Consider the following 23,007-nt stretch of genomic DNA (forward strand, 5'->3'; position numbering starts at 1 on the left):
ACATCCCTGTCGCGTGCCCCTGCCCAGCTTAAACCAGTCAGACAGCACGCGGTTGGTTAGCACTCTGGCGCCCGGGTCCGAGTATAACAGCCCAACACATCTTAGAAAGTAGGGACCTATACCAAATTTATTTAGCACCCTGAACAGGTAAAGCCATGACACCGTGTCAAACGCCTTTTCAGCGTCTAGTGAGACTGCCACTGCCTGGGCCTCCGGTTTTATCTGGGCCATTATACCGAACAGCCTCCTAAGGTTGAGGGCCGTCGATCTGGTAGGGATGAAGCCGCACTGATCAGGGTGTATCAACGTGGGCATGTGTGGGAGAAGTCTAGTGGCCAGGATTTTAGCAAAAATTTTTGCATCACAATTAAGTAAAGAAAGGGGGCGGTAAGAGGACATCTCACTGGATGGTCGCCTGGGTTTCAACTGATGCCATTTTTAAGATTAATAGCAGTTTTGATAAAATTCTTCCAAGTATGTACTGTGTACTAGATTGGTAATGGGTAATGAGTATGTACAGGTGTAGGAGGTGTGCAAGGGAAATTTGAAGTTGAAAGTTCCTAGATCAGTAGAAAATGCAGTTCCGTACTGTCCGCGAAGAACGGATCTTATTGTGAAGTGCGGACAGGTTCTGGGACATGTCATATTGCCGCGCGCCAGCGCATGGTCATGTGGTGCTGTCCTCCGCAATGAAGTCAGATGTTTGTAGACGTCTACGGATGCAAAACTAGTTGAAAGATTAGCAAAAAGTGTATAGAAATGTGTTAAAAATGATTCTAGAAGGTGGGAAATGGCAGGGTTTTAAGGTGACACTTTGTAAATTGGACACAAATATTGTTATATTTGGTAAGTATGATATTAGTAAGTTGTAGGAATTTGCATACTCTGGTAAAAACACATTAATTCACTGAAAAAATGTTGTTAAAGGGACATTATGGTTAAGTTGGACTAAAAAAAACCTATGAAATTCAATGAAAAAACTTTGTTAAATGTACGTTATGGTTAAGTTGCACTAATGAAAACCTATGAAATTCACTGAAAAAACTTTGTTAAAGGGACCTTATGGTTAAGTTGGACTAATAAAAACCTATGAAATTCAATGAAAAAACTTTGTTAAAGGTATGTTATGGTTAAGTTGCACTAATGAAAACCTATGAAATTCAGGAAAAAAACATTGTTAAAAGGACGTTATGGTTACAAGTAAAATAAAAAAAACTGAAATTCGCCAGTTATGGTAAGCTAAGCAACCATAACTCGCGCCACCACCATGCACTGCTAAGACATCCAAGATTACATCACAAATATCATTGATCACATCACTGATGATATCACATGTGTATTTACTTTTCATACAAGTGGTTGTGAATGTAATGTTGGCAAAAAAGTATCAGGGATTATCGGGAAATGTGTAATAAACTACATACTTCATTACGCAATGTAGTGTTCTAAAGAACATTCCATTGCAGTGTTCTTTCTAGTACAGGAACCTACTCATACAGAAATGTAGGTATTGGCTGCAGCATACACCACAGAGCTGCTATATTTGTAATTTTCCAAAGTTGTATAATAAAACGATGAATGCTCTGTATCAGACTTTTCCGTATTGTGAAACATGCACTAAGTAGCTAATAATGCATCAAATACTACATATTTGTACTAATACACACAAAAAATAGACTACAATGCATACAAATATGGGGCTTATATATGGAGAGTAAAGTAAGCAAACAAGAGGCAGTATCATTAGCAACTGTGTATAATCTACATGATTGTATTCACGCACAAAAATGATTGCTGTGTTTCAGGCCTGCTTCTTCCTCTGTATATGTACATCATAAGATGCGATTAAATTCTAAGGAAAGTGGTGTAAGAACATGTGAGAATAGCAATATCTATAAATGTAATACCTTTTGAAAGTTAAGTTTCTGACTGTCAATAAATAAAACCACCTGGCCTAAGATATGGCAGTGAACAAAAAAGAAGGAGCTAGACATCTGATGTCATCAGTGATGTCATCAATGATATTTGTGATGTCATCTTTGATGTCCTGGGTGTTAGTCTTAGCAGTGCACGGTGGTGGCGCGAGTTATGGTTGCTTAGCTTACCATAGCTGGCGAATTTCAGGGGTTTCTCGATTTTACTTGTAACCATAACATCCTTTTAACAACGTTTTTTTTACTGAATTTCATAGGTTTTTATTAGTGCAACTTTTTTTTCATTGAATATATATATATATAAATACACATATACTTGCCTTGAACCAATTATATCCCATTTAATGTAATGGATAAATCAGGGTTTCTGACTGGACGACAAACATTAGATAAAAAAAAGGAAGATTACCCTTTATTGGACAAAAGTCTTAAGGTTCTCAGTATGCCCAGGCACATTGATCAAACTAAATGCTGAAAAAAAATATTTAATAAGGTTGATTGGGCCTTCATGGAACAAGCACTCAAGGGGGTGGGTTTTGGAGATACAGTTCTACAAATGGGCTTGTACGTTATGCTGAATCAGAATTAATTTAAGCATACAAGGGATCAAAACTGTATTATTGGGCCTGAATATTACTAAAAACTGAATATGGCTACACCTCCAAAGTAGTAAATTACACATGGGTTAAAACCAGTGTAAAGTATTTGGGAGTTAGGCTCACAACTAAACTGAGAGATCTAAATGAAGCAAATTATCCAGCACTTTTTGAATCATTGAAAATGGATATGGAGAGATGGAAATCATTGGAAATATCTTGGCTTGGAAGATTTTAATATACTAAAAATGAACTTTGTCCCTAAGCTTTTATACTTATTTGAAGTACTACCCACCCCCTTACCTGAAATGAATTGCTTAAATTAGAGAACTATGTGATTACATTCACTTGGAAAGAAAAGAAAATGAGAAATGCATGGAGGGTGGTGTCATAAGGCTGGAGAGAGGAGGCCTTCGGTTTCTTGACCTATGTAGCTACTACATGGCTGCCCAATTGTGATTTTTTGGGGAATAGAAAATACTTTTTTTACAGAAGCTGTCTGGCCAGTGGAAGAAACATGTGGAATCTTCTCAAGTTACCAACAATACATTGGTCACCACCTGCATAGGTTGCCTAAGTAACTGGATTTGTTTTTTAGGTAAGGTATTTAAATGAAACCCGTGGAATCTCACCACATACCTAGTCCTTTTACGTGAGTCTTTGAGAAACAGACCCTCTCTGTTTCTCAAAGACTTCTTCTCTGTATGTGAATTAAGGATGAGTTTTGGATAGAGCGGTTGGTATGTATGCAATCTTGACATTGGTTTATGTAGAATAGTGCCCACAACACCACTTTCACATTTCAAGCTATTTCTAAAGTTTAGTTTTTCAAGGTGTAATAGCAATGTTGTATAAAGGGCAAGGGAAATACCAGACTAAATGAGAAGAAGAGCTTAGTGTGCCTTTTGCAGTGGAAGACTGGTGAAAGATCTGGGGCAGAGCTCTAGTCATTAATTCCCTATATAGCAAAGAAGCATCATACAAGCGTTTCCATCGTTGGTATATGACTCCATCTAGACAGCATTCTACACAACAAAATATCTCAAATCCCTGTTGGGGGAATATTGAGAATGTAGATCTCTTCTTCATGTGTGTTGGACATGCCCAGTCCTGCCACCCCTTTGGAAAATGCATTGGATTTGTTTAAATATATTATTGGAAAAGAATGTCTGTGTGATCCACAGGCAGTTTTTTTGAGAACAACTAGTGAGAAATGTGTATATCCTTAAAATCCCTAATGGGCCTGTTAACTATGACTATTATTCATACAGATAAACTCACAATTTGGGCTGGTATGGGATGAATAAAATTCCTTTCTGATAACAAATGGATGATCAAAATGTGGCATTTGATAACAATGGAAAGATTAATGGCGGGTATTCAAAAGGAAAATAAAACTATTGGAAAATATGGTAACTGCTTCTAGACTACTTGTCCCATAACTATAGAGAGTGCTTATGCGCAACCCAGCTCAGGGTGTTACACCTGTTTGGTTTTTGAAATTGTGTGACTACTGATTGACCTACGCAAAGACATAGGGCCTCATTACAAGTGTGCCGGTCTGGAAAAAATGCCAGAAAAAATGCTGGTAATACTGACTCTTGCACTTTTTCCAGACTGGCACACTTCACGTTTGCTGATGGGGGCCACAAATCTCCCAGCAGGCCTGACCTGCCGGTAGATCAGGCCTGTACTGGCAAAGAAATGCCTGAGTCACCGGCACCGGTATTACCGGTGCTGGTGATTCAGACAATCCCATCCCATAGAGTGCTATGAGTCTCCATGGGAATGGGAACTTACTGGCTCTCCACTGCCCGTAAACAGATATCGGGCGGCAGAGACGTATGGCAGTTTGCCGGTATTTTACCAGTGGGATAATGGTTAACACTTAATGAGGCCCAGAGACCATAAAAAATAGTTTGCAGACTGGGAAAAAGGGGTGTGGAAGTTGAAAAGGAACGTGTTGGTTTATATGCACATTCTTGATAGTAGAGCTTTTGAATGCTCTAGATATTTACTCATATGAAGGACATCATTCATAAAAACGTGTTGGAAAAAGGATAGTGAGCATTCATATTTAGGGTAATGAGATATATTAATCAAGCACTTAGGTGCAGTTCAGTTTGTAGTGTGTGCTGCAAACAGGGCATCACGCTCATCATACCCTCGACCCCCCCATAAATGCCCTTTGAAGTGAGCCATATTCAATGGTGGTTATAGTCCACCTGACCACCTCAATTAGCAGGCCCTTGGGCTTTTATCCAAATATTAACCCCATGTTAATCCCATTGTACCACCATCAATAGATAATAATCCACACCACCAATCTATGCATAATCTTGGATGGGAAGGTCAGAGAAGAACAGGGCAAAGGCAAAACAGGGGCAACTGACCAGTAATGAAGTAGGCCATATAGCAGTGAATATGTGATAACTTTGTATTCATTTATGTTGCTAGCAGTCCTGGATTAGTATACGCTGATCCAGAATATGGCACTGGCATTTTCCTCCTCCCTGCCACCTGACGCTCTCTGTGCACCAGACCAGATTCCTCCTTTTGTCTCCCCTGGTCCTCTTCTCACTATCCCAGCCTTACATGCTTCTCCTCCTGTGCATCCTGTGAACATGCCCTGCTCATGTCTATGTCCGCCTCCACCACCTCCCTTCCGCCTGCCTGCCTTGTGTGGGTTCCAGGTAGCCATGGCCTGCTTAGGTGTAATCTCCATGCCCATCTCTGGGTTTGTGTTCTGCTCTGGGGCATCTCTCACTTCCTGTCTATGGCAAGCTGTGAATTCCTGGTGCACTTTATTGACCCAGGTTCCTGGGTGCTTGTGTCCTGCTCTGGGTGCTATCTACATTCCCTGCTCTGGGTCTGTGACCTGCTCTGGCTTCCAGGTGGGCAGAGCTGTTCTTCCTTTCTGCTTTTAGTTCCTGTGTAGCTTGGTCTAGAAGTGTGTAGAGGGCAGCAGTGATGCATCTTTATGTGGCTGCCTACATGCAACTCTGTGGGGCTGCAAGTGATAGTAACATATCTAAAGCAAAGGTGCCACTAAACAGTGTATTTTATGTTACTTTCCAGTCACAGGAGGGCTGTGGTTTTTAACTAGTGTCAAATCAAAAACTAAATGGTGGGACACCCCTACTTCATAGGCATCGAGGGGTAAAACTATTATATATTAGACAAGTGAGATGCCCTATGGAACAAGAAGAGGTTTCAGGAGAAGAGACTAGAACTGCATTCCTAATAAATCATTATTCAATGTTATTATTATTTCATAAAAAACATCTTAGAAAAACATTCACTAAAACATTATTAAATCTTCAATTTCATGCATGCACACATAATTGACAACAAAGTTTGTATCAATATTCTAAATCATTTCCTCTGTAAGAACTATTTTTATACAAATAAAGGTCTAAAAAATCCTTTCTATTCAGGCCTCCTAGCTTACACATGTTCTTACTGAGAGTGGTATAACCACTCATGCTCTTAGTCCACACAAAATACTTCATCAACTATAGGGGTCCTAAATATTCAATAACATCTTTACATAGGACTAGGGAGGTGAAAGGGTACAGAATGGACCTCCGATGGAGTGGAGTCAGTGGATGAATCAGGATCACTGCAACAACATGGGACATTGTATGTCACCAGCCATAGTAGCAAATCATGCATCCAGCACATATGTGCAAAAAAGGCCATCCACCCATTGTTACCTGCACATGTCATCCTATTCTTCTCAAGTCAACCACGGCAGTTCACGCCACTGTGCATGACTGTATCTCCAGTGCTGAACTCATTATTCCCCTGAGAGGGCAAGAGCACATCGCTCAATGTCAGAAAAAAAACTGTCTATCTCGGACAGCGGAAAACAAAACATGCCCAATCCTGGAAAGGGGTAAGAAAAAATAAGAAGAATGTGTCCATCCCGATCAAGGGGGCAAAAAAAACCCAAAATCAAACCACACCAGTCACGTAAAAGAATTGTCCATCCTGGAATGGGGGTAAATACATTTCCACCCTTGAGGGGTGAGGGGGAGGGTGCGTGTCCATATGCACCAGAAAAATAAAGAAATAAAAATCCCTCTATGGGCTCATGGACATCACGGCAGAGGTTGTTGAGGAGGTGTGCGTGTGCTGGACCCAACATCCTCCAGTGGATCTCCAGGTGGTTGTGGTAGTGGTGGAACCAGTCCATGAAGTGCCAAGGTTTTGTCTTCATTGGCTACAGCCAACCGTGACATGGATGCAAGTACCAGCAGCCAAAGGTGGTGAGGTCAGGATGCGCTTCATCCCGAACGGCATCAGAGTCTTTATATGCACTCACTCGTTATGCATCAAGTTGTTGCGACAGTGTCTGCCTCAAGGCATCCATCTCCTCATAGAGCTGTGTCCTTGTGGCTGAGAGTTCATCATGCAGCGAAGCCATCAAGCTCTCCATATCACCGCAGTTGGATCTATTACATGCCAACATCTCACGCCTCTCTATGTGCCCTACTGTCTGCATGCAGGGACTCCTGCAGACACCGCAGATCAGCCTGTCGGCCCTTGATGTTGGCCTCCACGCCCAGACCATGAAAGTGGCTTGAATACTGCATGTCTTGCAGCCATTGCGCATCCCAGGCCGCTTGTGTGGACACGTTCTCAGCCAGGTGATCCATGTCCTCTGCAACACGACTCAACATGCCGGATGGCAGCACACAACATTTGCAGCTCCCACACTGTCTCTCCAGCATGCACACGTCCACCATGTGTGCAGGACCCACAGTGGTGTGATGCAAGGGACCCGAGCCCTAGCTGGGGTGCCCCGGTCATTGGCGGCAGGTCAGCAACCCTCTACTGGACATCAGATGCAGAACCTGACACCAACTCATTGGAGAGAGGTCTTGCAGCTGTAACCACCGCGGACATGGGTGTCATCACTGACTGGCCATGTGAAGCCTGCTGCACTGCCAGTGACTCAACAGCCCCATCTGATCTGCCCGTTGGGGCACTCACCTTCTCCCTCTGTGAATCTTCCACTTCTGATTCTGCATCTGAATCATCAGTGTCAGAAGATTCCGAAGAGGCAGGAGCACGACTGATAATCTTCTGTAGCACCTGTGGATTTTCCTGGTGAAGGAAACCATGGCCTCCACTGGTGGACTGATGAACCAGCTCCTCCTCTTCCTTCTCCTCTGTATCCATTGCATCATCACCTGCACATGGACAGAGAACGACAGTTTGAGTCATGTGTTTCCTGACAAACATGCACATGTACATCAAAGTGCAGACAGACACAAAATGGCTGGACACCAGTACATCTGACATTGTGACTTGTCACACTGTGAGCTGTAAGCCACAGATGTGTGATATTTGCTGACATGCAGCACCCCTCACTCCCAATCCTGTCCATGCTGTTAGTGGACACATAGAGGTACAAAGGTGGCCTACACAATGACTGATGGTCCATGCAACAAGTATTACATCACACAACCCAGGGAAAATTACTTTACATGGGGCATTGTAACTGCCATCAGTTATCCAGCCAAATCCACACATACTACCAAGATCAATATATGACAGCGAACACATGATTACAAATTTGTACTTGATAACGATGTCATGCCAAATCACACATGTAGACTGATCATCCATTTCTCTCCACTGCTACATATGCCCTATGCCTGAGATTCCAAACAGTGATGTCCTTGCCAAAATGCTCCTGTGGATCCATTGGGACATGTCCTGCATGCTTTCCTTCACCATCGGCATCCTCACCATACACCCAACATGCCAACCACTGGCAGATTTTGCTTGAATGTGACTCTACACCCTGATCAGGACAGCACGGTCCATTGCGTTATTATGCAGACCGTAGTTCATGTACAATCAATGACACGATATGTGTGCAGCAATGATGTGCGCACAGGCCAATTTAAAACCCTCTCAGTGAAGGCCTCCCTGTGCTTTGTCGAAATGTGACTACACATATAACTGTTAGCACCTGGTGTGTCACATCAGTGATGATGCCAGGTGTACATGCACCCTGTGTGTGGATGCACGGGGCCATGAGTCCCTTTCTGCACGCCTAGCACAATGCATGGGCATGCATTGGCAAATCACTTTGTGTGTGATGACAATGCCATTCACATGACATTGTCAAATGAAGTGTCAGGTGATGACTCGCCATGAGTGAGTGACTGACAGTCAATGACTGTCTCTTTGTATGACATTGTCTGGTAACGGGTGCTGTCATCTCACCTATTGTGAAGGAGCACTGCACAATGCACGTGTTTGCTGTGCACTATATTCATCCTTGCCCTGTGTGACCATACAACGTGGTGGTCCCTTGCGCCAGCTCTATGCCACATGTACATTCATTAGTGCACTGAGAACATTGACATATGTATCTACTCCGACTGTGCCATACTGAACCCACATGCAATCACATGGATCAATTACAGAATCCTCCTCAAATTCTATACTCCACTGTTCAAAACCCCCTTGCTACACCACCACAACATGGTATTCACTGGCTGCAGGCCAGCACTGAGTATTTACGCTATTGCCAGCACTGTCATTCGAAGCATGGCCCTGCACTTTTGTGCACATTCACCCATGAGGCATGCCTGATGGTGAGGAGCTATGTCTCTATGAATATGGACCCCATACAAGATATCATGTGCCGCCTTTGTCATTCAACCTGGTAAAGGTCATTTGTGGTCTGGGAGTAGTAGGTCACTGCAACAATCATTCCCTACATGCATGCAACTTGTATAGGTGAATATAATGGGGTGTCACTCCCTGTGTATGAGCATCATCCTATGATGATGTGTCAGTATTCATGACCGGGCATGCTCGGACTGAGAACCTGCACCTCCTCATCTACAGATCCCATGACACAAGGAGCAACAAAGCCCTCCTGCCACATCTGAGTGGGTGATGTAGCTGCCATGTCAATACATTTGACACAGATTACAGATGTCTGGACAAGTATGCACGTCTCACGTACACAAACACTACAATGCTTGTGTGAGGTTGTCCATAATTATGTGTGGAAGAAGGCATCTGTCTGTCATCCATTGACTGATGAACACATACTGGCCTTTCATATCAGACTGGTGATTCTAATATGAACTGGGATAACATATTTGAAATTCGACCATGCACATACATGAAATGCAATGAGACAGGCACACTCATTGGCATTATTAATGCTTGTATCATTTTGCATGGCTGTCTACTGGGTGCCATGATGACTCACCATCACCTGTTTTACAATATGTTTCATCTAGTCTTGCCCCATGCAATATACATGTTAAGTTGCATCTACAGAGCTCTTGCTACAAAGGGCAGTGGTCTGTGGGCAATGATGCCCTGGCAGCCTGGTCACAGCACAGAGCGTCAATGCAGGCAGGATGGATATGCATTCTGACAAGGCATTCCATAAGAGCAAGTGACAGCACAAACATGCAACTCAGCAGCAAGTGATGTGTGTGTTCGACATGAATGTTGCAAAGATTGATGCATGTGGATGTTGCATTTTTTGGCATGACACAGAGGTGTGACCTGCGGGTGATCTGTGCCTGTCAGGGGTACACGTCATGGGTTCTCGCAATTTGCACATAATTCGGACATTGAAACTCTGCATTCAAATACTGGCACAGCTGTGAAGGGCAGTAGACAGTGATGTGCACTGTCACACTGTCATGTGCCACACATGTGAAGCACACAGAAACCTCCAATAACGCAAGCCATGTGACAGAAGTCTACACGGTAGCAAACATGCATTTACCAAGGGTCGCTGACAACTGCAGCCAGCTGGACTGCTACATATGTTTGGGTAAGTCAACCATGATTGTCCACACATACGACGCACACAAATACCACACTCCTCCAATGCCTTGCACCTGCTCAATGGTGATGAATTGACTCGTGGCTTCTTCAAATTGAGTCAGTTTTTCCTCCTCTGTTGGCCCCCCTCCAGTGGCCAGTGCAGAGGCAAGGTTGACACTGAGCCAATGGTTGGCCCTTCGCTTGAGGTCATTCATCTGCTTCTGGACCTGTTCAGCAGTGCAACTCTTGATGAGTCCTGTGATATGCTGTCAATGCAACATTCGTTGTGCGGTTGTTTGGGTGCTCCCCGCATACCAGTATATCTCATTATGGTGATCAGAGAAGCGCTTATTCGTCTGTGGACCCTTCTCCTGTGCCGTGTCTTGGGGTGAAGCCTCTTCTTACTCTTCTTGGACCTAGTGGCCTTAGGTGGTGCTGCTTCACCTGTCTGCCTCTGACCACGTCCACATCCACGTACCGGGTCACCTGTGGGCTGAGGTACCCCACTGCCTCCTTGGGCTGGGGCAGATGTGTTCTCACCACGTCCCCGTCTACTTCCTTTCCCTTTCTCTTTTGGGGCCTTTTCACTCATGTTGCAGTTGTAATGGGGATTGATTGGGAATTGTATATCTATGTGGAATTATTGAATCAGTAATGTTAAAAAATTGACAGTGTCAATAGCCCTGACGATGGACGGAAGTCCGAAATGCATTGGCGAATAATGATGTGACATGTGACATTGATGAATCAGGAATAAAGAATAACACTTGAACAATCATATATAGAATTTTGAATCAATGATTAAACTACAAAAAAGATTGGAACTAAGTAAACGAAGGGATTAAAATACTCAGCACCTCAAGTCGATATGCCAATACCTGTGCCAGTTGGCATGAGCACTGCTCTTGCGTGGTCTCTGTGGACTGACATATTAAATTGTCCCTTCTTCCACTTCCTCCTCTGATCTCCAGTGGTCTTCTAGGTAGCCTTATTTGCCACATTCCATCATGGCCCCCTGTACACCAATCCCATGCACACTGCACAGTCTCCTGTCGAAGTCTCACGTGTGACAGATGAGGTGGTCACTGTGCCTGCCCAGGGACCAACACAGGGACAGGCAGTGGTCGGACGGCTGGCACTTTGGGACAGTGCTGGCACTGTGCCCCCCCACCGTGACATGTGTCATCCAGGTGCCGGGTGAACCTGCACAGCTTGCACTCAGCGAGGCCACAGCAGATGAGGAGTGTGCAGAGGAAATCCATGCAGGGCCAATATACACCGAGGTGGCAAATGAGGCAGGATATGATTGGCATTTAGCTGGAGGAGAGGAGGCGGCTACGCAATCTGGTGTGCGTATGCGCAAACCTCAGTAGGCAGCCGATGGTAGAGAGGCAACAGGCTAGGGAGGCAATGACTGAAAGGCCCAGGGCAGAGGTGTTCGAGAGGTGGGCATTGAGGCGGGCTGCCATCTTGGAGGAAGCTTGCAGGGATGTGGAGGAGGAAGAGAGGAGGATGATGGAGGGCCTGCAAGTCCTCCAGGAAATAACGGAGGCTCGCCTCCTGGAGGAAGATGAAGAATGTGACTCTGCCCAAAGGACGCTTTGAATGACATGTAGTCCTGCTGCCTGTGTACATAATTCTTAGTGTTATGTTTCCTTTTGTATTTGATTTTCCTTTTATCCCTGGCCATTTCACCCTTTCCCATGTTTTGTTTTTGTTGTGAGCATTTCAGAATGCAGTTTGTTGTTTCACAATCACACACTTGTTGCAGTCGCTTTTTGTCTAAGTGCAAAATTACATTTACTATGTTGTTGTATTGCATTGCAACTCTAACTGTCACGTGGGTTGGGGACTCACTGTGGATGTGTGCACTGCACTCAGCACTTGTGCACTCATTCTTCGGAAGCTGTATCACTCACAAGGCATAGCCCCCCACCCGCTCACATCTGCAGTCACCCACAACCATGCCAGTTGGGCTTGTGTCACTTGCGGGGGCTTTGCCACCCCTTAATGCCTACCTCACTTCATTCCTTTGTACGAGCCACTATGCAGACACACATTACATGTGAATCAGTACAATCTGTGATATCTCATACTTGAAGCCTCTGCAGGCATTCACATACAGTGCTTTGAGTCCATTGCAATGGCGCATGGGCCGAATGATATGTTTGTTGCATTGCAATTCATTGGTATGCCACATGTACATGGTGTGGTCACAGTGTTGTTCTTGTGATGTTATGCAGTCCTGTTGATGTGCAGCTGAGTGTGATGTACAAGGGAGTCATGTGATGAGCTCTGGACATGGATTCTGCAGCAGTGCTAGTAGTTGTTGAAGTTGTAGGTGGATATGTGGCAGTGTACTCCTTGCCAGTGCTGTTGCGGTGAGTTGTTCATCGCCATTGCACTAGTAGGTATGTTAGGGGGCTGGTGGGTGGTGTCGGGACTTGAGGGTGCTGCCTGGGGTAGTGGCAGAGGTGAGGGGGATGGTGGGTTGTGGAGGGACTTGGGGGGTGCTACCTGGAGTAGTGGTGGAGGCGAGGGGGGCTGGTGGGTGGTGTTGGGACTTCAGGGTGCTGCCTGGGGTAGTGGCGGAGGCGAGGGGGGCTGGTGGATGGTGTGGGGACTTCAGGGTGCTGCCAGGTTTAGTGGTGGAGGTGGGGGGATTTGGTGGGTGGCGTGAGGACTTGAGGGTCCTGCCTGGGATAGTTGCAGGGGAGAGTGGGGCTGGTGTCAGTGCTAGGTTGGCTGCTATGACTTAGGGGTATCTGGCAGCAGTTTGCATGCCTTGGGAGCAGCAGTGACACTCTGCAGTTTTGCAGAATTGCAGCCATTACTTATGGGGTAGCTCACACAGTTTCGCAGGGGTGCAGCCATTACTTATGGGGACCTTGCACAGTTTTCACGCGGTGCAGCTGTTACTTTGCGGGACCTTGCACAGTTTTGATGGGGTGCAGCCATGACCTATGGGGTCTTGCACGTACTTTAGCAGGGGTGCAGTCGCTACTTGCGCATAGGGTTACTTTGCAGTGCAAATTCCATTAATACACGGATCGCGCATGACTTGCTTTTGCGTGCAGGTACGCGCAAAATTGTGTTACGCGCAGTTGACTTTGCAGGGTCTATGCACATTTTCTATGAATCGGGCCCTTACTCTTAGTTGTGGTCCTGAGTACCCCTCAAAATGTCTCTACATCTGCATCAATTGTGAGGTGGAGGGATTGCACCAAATGCAGCCTTGTCAACCTATTAAGCACTTTGTCAAAATTCAGTAAACATTTTAAATAATTGGCACAATTAAAAAAACGTTAATACAAAACAGCATCAGCAGAATAAAGCTTGATGGTGGCTAAGCAGAAGATGGTCTGAGCAATTTGAAAAATAAGAACACCTTGCACTTAGAGCATGAGCAAAGTGGACCAAGCAAGGGATAGTGTTGCAAAGTTAAGGGAGAAGAAGAAAGGAAGAAAAAAATATGCAATGGGCACCAGGAGGACCATGAACTGTCAAATGAAGCTTGTGAATCATATTTGTGCACAGTTACAAGATCAAAAATATATCTGGGGTGGTGGAAGATCATGGATATGTTTAAATACAATACATAGGAAACACAACTGTAATGAAGTGATGAAAGATAACCAGTAGGGTTAGCAAGAGGAGCAGGACTATGAGCTGTCTCAGAGATGTCTAAATAGACACCGAAATTATAAGTCAAAATTAGATTGAAATGGGGAAGGACAATAGCCAGATAAACCAAAATGAATGGAAGAGTAATGTATACTGCCTATGTGTGTTTCTCTAATTATTTCACTTTCTTTTATTTGTACTCTGCGTCCATTTTGGATTTCACTTGTAATCAGAGGGCTAGACATTGCTGGCCTCAGCTCCCTGGTGTCTGTAAAAGGAAGATCTATGTTTCAGCCACACCAAAGTTGTTCGGCCCTGTGCAGTGTGTACTTGAAGTCAGATTTATTCAAAAGTGCAACTTTAGGCTTGACACACACCCTGGGGTCTACTGGCCATGGAGAAGAAAACCATTTCGACACCCTGAGCTGCTAAACTTGTTTCTTCCAAATATTCATGGGAGCAACACATGACATGCCTCAGGGCCCTTTCTGTCCAAATCTTAAAAAATTGTGTTAAATCATTATACTTATAACATCTGGTGACGGCAAGCTGCAAATTCCGTTTTCAGAAGGTTTTTGGAAATTGAGATGATAAAAAAAGTATGTAAAGTCAAATAAATAGTTTAATAATGTGTATACTTGTTCCATCAAATTCATCTTGGCTTGTTTTACATGTGTTAATTTTTTCTGGGGAACTGAGATGGCTGTTTTTTCACACCTTTGGTGAGTTGTGGCTTGAAATCTCTTCCCCATTCACACTTACACTGCAGGGGCTGTCAACCCTTTGTAGAAATGTGACTCCAAAATCCAATGTGAAAAACCAGCTCTGACAGAAAATAAGTGCACTTTATCAGAAAAGCAAGTTTATTGCATGCTGGCGGCGGGAAGGGGTTGAAGCCTAGAAAACGTCAACTTTTGATATCATACAAAATTAAGCTATGGTGGCTCGCAATAGATGAGAAGATTAAGCTCCAGCCACTGGCTATTCGTAGAGAGGCAACTTCCTCCTAATTTGTATATATTACCACTGTTGCAATGAGCAACCACTGTATTTTACTGTCTTTTAGTCCTATGTATGTACCTTGTAATTGGCCCTCATTATGAGGTGGGCGGAATGGGTTTACCGGCACCGGTAATGGTGCCGGTAAACCCATTCTGCCCTACTAGAGGTTCCCTTGCGGGACCCGCTCAGAACGTCTGGTCAGACCAGACGTCCTTTGTGGGTCCCACAAGGGGACCAGGGAGCTAATAACGGGCCCGTTATTAGCTCCATCCCCATTCCCATTGAGCCCTACGGGGGCTCAAATAGGAATGGGAATGAGGATGGGTTTTTTGAATGAGGAATTACTGGGTCCTCCAAGGTTGGAATGACCCGGTAATTCATCATTCAAGGAACCCGGACACGATTTTGGAGGCAGCCATGGCGCTAATTGCACCATGGCTACCACCAAATTCGTAATGAGGCCCATTGTAACTTGCAACTTTGCACTATTGTAACCAAAACAAAGCTCCCAGATGCCTGAGGGATAGGTGCGCTATACAAATAAATAACTACAAATAAATACAAATACAAATCCATTGATCCAGGTTATCCGTAGGATTTCTTGTGACAAAAAGATAACACACTCAGTTACAGCCACTGCATGTAAATTCATATCTGCCCCCGAAGAATAACTGCCTATGCTGTTTCAGTTGTATCCATTTTCCTCAATTAAAGCCCATTTTAATGTCTAATCTCTCCCTCAACCAAAGCTTACAAGGAAAAGTGCTGAGCCCTGCACAACCCCACACATCACTTTAGATTTCTGTGACCATTTCTTGCCAAGACTCATTCTCTGTCACTAAGGATCTGACCCAATTCATGCCTGATCCTGAATCTGTATACTATAGATAATGGGGTCAAGGAGGATCACATGGTGAATAGTATCAAATGCAGCCAATCAATCTAACAGTGTTGGTGATGATGCCTTTCCTAAGTTTTATTACCTTAGTAATTGGCCGCAGAAGAAAAAAGGATGTCTTCCTATTGTAAAAACTGGAGTGGAGTATCTGTACTCCTGCTCTCTATATGGCAGAGTAGAAGCACAGAGCACCCCATCCAAGATTCTCTATATGGTAGAACGGACGAGCAGCCAAGGCTTAAGCTCTCAGGAGATGATGTGGGTTGGTTCTTAGGTACAGTGTAGTCCTCAAGCCCCCCAGAATGGAATGTCCACACACTATGTTATGTGTGAACACAGTTCTTTATATAAAAATAAGGTTCAATATATATACACAATTAATAACACGCTTTGTACTTTGGCAAATCTAATATGACAAATAAATACAATGGGCCTCATTAAGAGGAAGGCGGTAGAGGGTTAACAGCACCAGTAGAGCTGCCGGCCCTGTTAACCCTCTACCGCCTCATTATGAGGTCTGCTCGCAGGACCCGCTAAGGACATCTGGTAAAACCAAGCGTCCTTAGCGGCACCCGCGAGCAGACTAGGATGCTAACAACAAGCCTGTCATTAACGGGCCCATTGTTAGCATCCTCGGCATTCCCATTGAGCCCTAAATGGGCTCAAATGGGAATGGGGATGTACCAGGTCCGGGTTCCTTGAATGGGGAAATACCGGGCTCTCCAAGGTCGGAATGGCCCGGTATTTCCCAATTCAAGGAACCCAGACCTGGCACCCGGTATGGGGGTAGCAATGCCGATAAAAGCGGCATGGCTAACTCCATACTTGTAATGAGGCCCAATGTCTATGTGGTACTTAGTTATTGACTCCTTTAAAAGCATCAACTGATGACAGTTCTAATGGCATACAAATCAAACAGTAATGGGTAACAGCATAAATCATAGGAAGGAAGGCAAGTTAGTTTAAACAATGGCAAAATGGTTCTCTTGCTACCAAGACAGACTTCTGAGTGAGGATCCCCCCACCTGGGCAACCTGTAATAAAGTGTATTAAAAGGCCCAGTCCATTAATGTTAAAATAGTCTTGTTTCCTAGGCAAAAATGTTCCACTACTCCAATGTACTTGAGTTTAGCAGACAATGCGTCAACAGATCCCTCGAGGGTGGACTCCCTTTAAAGCAAGAGCCACAGGGCATCGAGAATTCTTGAAGAAATGTGAACATTAGCGTTGAGAGTCATCGAAGAAGAGAGTTTGGTGCTGCAAAGAAGACTCAATGAAGAACAGAGGTCCAGCAGCGGGCATCGATTGTCGGTGTCGGAGGTCGGCGTAAGCGTCGACAAACGGGACTTCGGATCTTCACTTGTGTGTGTCTTTGTGGACTTCTGGTGTAGGGAAACCCACTGGCGGCTTCTCCTCGCTCGTCGATAACCTTGACTTTCTCCGGCAGGGCAACGCGGTCGACGGTGATGACAAGGGAGCCCTTCTTTCAATGTTCTTATGCAAAGGTGGAGAGTTGCGGCTCTGGTCGTCGAGCAGCATGGCATCAAGCTGTCCCTGCTTCTGGGCAACATGACTTGACTGGCTTCCAGTGGTTTCAGAAATCCTCTGAACTCCGGTTGACGGCAATGGACTTCGATGGCCTTGATGTCCTGGCGCTTTACTTCAAGATTTCTTGCGGGACCCCGTCTCCAGTCAACAACCTTTTCGGGACTGGCTTCCAGGGTGCCTCAATGAAGATCAGCTTCTGCACAATGTTCCCTCGTAGCTCGGGTAGAGGTCTCCTAGCCAGGTCCTCTCTCGAATCAGTCCTTGACAGACTTGACAGCTTTCAGATTTCATCACAGGAAAACAGCAATTCTTCTTCTTCCAGCTGGGCCTCAAAGAAAAGCAGCTTCAAGTTTCAACTTCAACTTCTGAACAAATTGGTAAGTGAGAGGTCCCCAGATATACACATCTGTCCCTCATTCAGACTGCTGAGCCAATCTCAGTCAGCCAGTCAGTCAGAAGGGCATTCATGCAGGCAGGCTATCACAATGGGCTGGCGGACTAACCAATTTATCAGATTGTTCGGTAAAGTCTTCCTCATCCGTTGGACACAATTCGGACTCCCGTTCCCTTTCCTCCTCACCTGAGCTTGAATTTAACTTCTTTCTTCTGGCGTGGAGAGCGGGAAGTCTCTTCTTCTGTAGAAGGTAAGGTCGGCCTCGAAAGGAAGCCACCGCGGCTCCGAACACAGGAGGCACGGTGACCCCCCTCCGCGACGGACTAACAACGGAGTGAGGGGAAAAGCCAGAATGGCATAAAAACCCCTCCGGAGTACTTGAGCAGGCAGGAAACCGATAACAGGAATACTCGGGACAGCACAATCCAACGAATATGCAAGGTGAGTGAGAGAGCACAAGAGGGACGAGCTGAATATTAGAAAGGAGCCGAGAAAGAGACAGCCAGGGAAAGGAGCGAAATCAGTGAAACCAACCGGGAAGAGAAACACTGGGAAGGCTGGAAGGAGAAAGAGCGCAAGGGAAAGAGCGCAAGAGCCAGGGAGCCCCAAAACAGCATGGGCAGAGCACCGCCAAGGAGAAAACAATAGGGGAGCGAGAGCAACAGAGGGAAATCTGAAGTTGCAACGCGCCGAATTGCCTAGCGTGTGGAAGTAAATACGCGTAGGCAGCGGCCATGTTGAAAAAGACTAGACCGCTAATACTGTCAGGGGGAAAATGTGGCGGCACAAATCAATGGCGGCCCCGTTTCCACCTCTCCCACAGCCGCCAGCGCCCAGCGGTCTTGACAGTATGCCCCCCTCTAGGGCGATACCCCCCGGGATTGCCGGGATGTAGGTTGTGGAACCGGTGTAGCAAACGGGGTGCGTTAACATAAGATCGGGGTTCCCAGGAATCCTCGGACGAAGGGAAGCTCTTCCAATGTATAAGATATTCTAGGCGTCCCTTATGGTAACGGGAATCCCTGATGTGGGAGACTTCGTATACTTCAGAGTTAGGGTCGGGCGGAACGTGAAGTCTGGGAACTCTCTGCCTTCTCTCATCAGCCACATAAGAGCGGAGCTGTGAAGAATGAAAAGTCGGATGAACACGGCTGAGTGACTTAGGTAACTTGAGGCGGTAAGCCACTGGGGTGATCTTGGTCAGGATGTCAAAAGGTCCAATATACCGGGGGACAACTTGGAAGGTCTGACCCATCGGGGTAGAAACTTGGTAGACAGCATAACCTTTGTACCTCTCTCCCACATCGGTACCTGTCTCCGGTGGCGATCTGCTTGGTCTTTGTATTGAATGCTTGCCTCTTTAATACTCTGTTTGGCCGATAAGTGAGCTTCTCTCAGCTGTGCCAAACTGGATTCAATCAACGGGATAGGAGTTTCCTTCCAGAAAGTGGGTATAATAGATCTGGGATGGTATCCATAGGTACAATAAAAAGGACTCATACCTAACAAAGCATGAATCGTATTGTTGTATGAGAACTCGGCAGTTGGGAGAAGAGAAACCCAATTGTCTTGAGACTGGTTTACAAAACACCTCAGATATTGTTCAAGGGTTCCGTTTAGCCTCTCAGTTTGGCCATTAGTCTGAGGATGGAATCCAGAAGAAAAAGCCCTCTCAATACCCAACAGTTTGCATAAAGCTGACCAAAACTTAGATGTGTACTGGCTGCCACGATCGGATACAATCTTTTGAGGGAGTCCATGCAATCTGAATATGTCTTTAAGAAAGACTTCAGCAGTGAGTGAAGCAGAAGGTATGCCAGACAGTGGGGAGAAATGCGCCAATTTGGAATAGGAATCGACTGTTACCATGATGCACGTACACCCTTGGGATTTAGGTAAGTCGACGATGAAGTCCGTAGAAATGTTAATCCAAGGACCTGGAGGGACCGGGCTGGATTGAAGTAACCCCAACGATTTCTGGGTGGAATACTTGTTACGTAAACAAGTCAAACATGTTTGAATATAAGCCTGAGTGTCTGCCCGCATCTTGGGCCAAAAGAAGGTTCTTTGGAGCAGTTCAAGAGTACCGCGCAGGCCACGATGACCCGCAACCTTTGAGTCGTGACACCACTTAAGAGCTCGTACTTGAAGGTCATGTGTGGGTAGGATTAGTCTTCCTTGGTTGAAAAACAGTCCATCCTTTTCCTCGACAGGTACATTTCTTAGAGTGAGAGCGGGACCTTCTAAAGGAGTATAAGCCCCCCTAACCTCTTCCAGAAAAGACGATACAACCAGGACGATCTTAGTACGGGGAAACATGAGTTCTTTCTGATATGACTTGTGTACTTCGTTTCTTCGAGACAACGCGTCAGCGACTTGGTTTTGAGAGCCTGGAATATACGTGATGGTGAAATGAAACTGAGCAAAGAAGTGTGCCCATCTGGCTTGTCGGGTGTTGTAGCATTCCTGTTGCCTCAAAATCTGCACATTTTTGTGATCAGTACGTATCTGAAATGGGTACATACTTCCTTGAAGTAAGTGTCTCCATTCCAGACAAGCCAATTTCATAGCCAGTAGCTCTTTCTCGATGACAGAGTAGTTTTGTTGACTGGTTGTCAAGGTTTTTGAAAAATAGGCTATAGGATGTTCCATGCCGTGGTTGATTTGGAGAAGAACGGCACCTACTGCAGCAGCAGAAGCGTCGGTCTCCATAATGAAAGGTTTCAATTGGTCTGGTTGCCGAAGAATAGGAGCCGTGCAGAATCTTCCTTTGAGACTGGTAAAGCTGTCTTCAGCTACTTTATTCCAAAGAAAAGGTTTGGAGGATTTCTTAAGTAGAGAAGTGATGGGCAAGATAAGTCTTGAAAACCCCGGGATAAATTTCCGATAAAAGTTTGCCAGACCTAAAAACCTCTGGATGTCCTTTACAGAGGAAGGAGATGGCCATGAGAGAATGGCTTCAACTTTCTCGGGATCCATGGTTATCCCTTCTTCAGAGAGAATAAACCCCAAATAGGGTATGGATGATTTAGCGAAAGCACATTTCTCTGGTTTGACCAATAGATGATGTATTCGGAGTCGGTGTAACACCTCCAATACCTGGGAAGAATGCTCCTCCTTCTTCTGGGAAAATATCAAGATGTCATCAAGGTATACTACTGTTTTGATCCCCAATAGATCGGAAAATATGCGATCCATAAACCTCTGGAAAATAGAGGGAGCATTTACCAGTCCAAATGGCATCACTCGGTACTCGAAAAGCCCGTAGGGAGTGCGGAAAGCAGTCTTCCATTCATCACCAGATTTCACCCGAAGCAAGTGGTATGCGTTCCGAAGATCGAGCTTAGTAAACAATACCGATCCCTGAAAGGCTTCAAGTATCTCCGAGATTATAGGCATCGGATATCTGTCCTTGATCATGACTTGATTTAGACCCCTGTAATCAATACAAGGTCTCAACTCCTTTGTGTCTCTCTTAGGTATAAAAAATAAAGAAGCACCTGCTGGGGATCTTGATGGTCGGATCAATCCGTTAGCAAGATTGTCATCCAGGTAGCGCCGGAGAACTGCCTTTTCAGCCAAGGATAGGGGGTACATTCTTCCAAAAGGAACCAAGGCCTGAGGTATGAGGTCTATATTACAATCTTCCGGCCGATGAGGTGGGAGTACCGAAGGTTGTTGTACCTTAAAAATATCAGCAAATTCCTCGAATATCCTGGGTATATTGTGGATGGAGTTACTCTCATTAGCACATATAGGCCCTCATCGACCCTGGCGGAAATCGAAAAACGATGGCGGAAATGCAATACCGCCATCGAATAGCGCTCGGTGCGATTATGACCCGTCACCGTAAAGTACGATGCCATTAGCGACACCGTAGTGAACGCCAACGCTAACTGCACCAAGTACGCGCACGCGCGCCATGCCAAACCGTAATTACCACCATGGCGCAACGGTACGCGAATTCTGACCCTAGCGGACATGTACCTAACGCCATCAAGCATGGCGGAAAGTACCATTCCGCCATGGTGAGAAGTACGGCATCGCGAATCAACCGTAAATGGCCCTACTGAGTGCCTGTACACCACTCCCTGGCCACATTGCACAACTCCTCGTAGGTGCAATGAAGTCACACAATGCAACCAGTGAAATGTACAAGTCACCCATGCATGCCAACGAACAAATGAATCTAGGGGCTCCAAGTGCCTTGTGAGTGGCCATCCATATTTGCCATGGCACCATTGCCGCACTGATGCAGCACAGGCATGTGAAGGTTCAAGTCCAGCAACATGAACAGAAAAATGAGACAAACAAAAACAGGCCCCCCCATCGACTGACACCAGTGTAAGGCAACATTCAAAGCAGTATCCTGAGGGAGACTGCACCAGCCCTGTACTCCTGCCAGTAAACAAACCAACCATCAGCATAAGCATGTACCACACAAGTTGGCAGAGTGACTGAGCAGCCAGGCTCATCTCAAGAGGGGCCAATGGGAGCTGCAGGGCACAGATGGCACGAATACAGAAGCTATTCCAATGGACATGACCTCAGTCTCCCTCCAAGAAACGCACGCAAACACAGGCACCTGTGACCAGCCGTATTCTGATAATCACATCATTCCACCAATCCACCTGGCTGACCGGCATCTGTTACACAAAAGCTAATCCCCCGCCCCTGAGCACGACATCATTAAAACAGTCATAATGGTAGCCCCTATCCCTGACCACACTGGGCTTCGTAGGCAAACGCGGCCAGTACAGTACCACGCAACTATACTCAGAAGCCGGAACCCAATGCAGATCTTCTCACAATACATCGCTCCACAAATAGGAATATGCTACATTACTTGCAAAGAAGAACGCTACACGGTTAATATCAGAATAGAAATTTAATGCACAACAAAATCACCAAGCCCATACAGCCATTAGGTCATGAACTCCAAAATATATTTCATTATTGTGGGCTGCATCCGCAATAAATGACCAGCTTCTTCTTGTGTGACGCCCTGTTCCTTCATGGTACACAGGGGCTACATTCACGTTCAAAAAGGCAACATGGAAGCGCCTAGAACCGCAGGGCCGTCCCATTAGGTAGGCACTAGTCCAGCTGAAAGGTCGAAATGTTGCTCCTAGCCACTAGTACTGCGTAAGGGCATGTGGCCCATTGGCGATCGTCCCATAAGATCGTAATGGT

The sequence above is a fragment of the Ambystoma mexicanum genome, chromosome 4q, assembly GCF_040938575.1.
Source record: "Ambystoma mexicanum isolate Mex_15411 chromosome 4q, UKY_AmexF1_1, whole genome shotgun sequence".
Classification (NCBI taxonomy): domain Eukaryota; kingdom Metazoa; phylum Chordata; class Amphibia; order Caudata; family Ambystomatidae; genus Ambystoma; species Ambystoma mexicanum.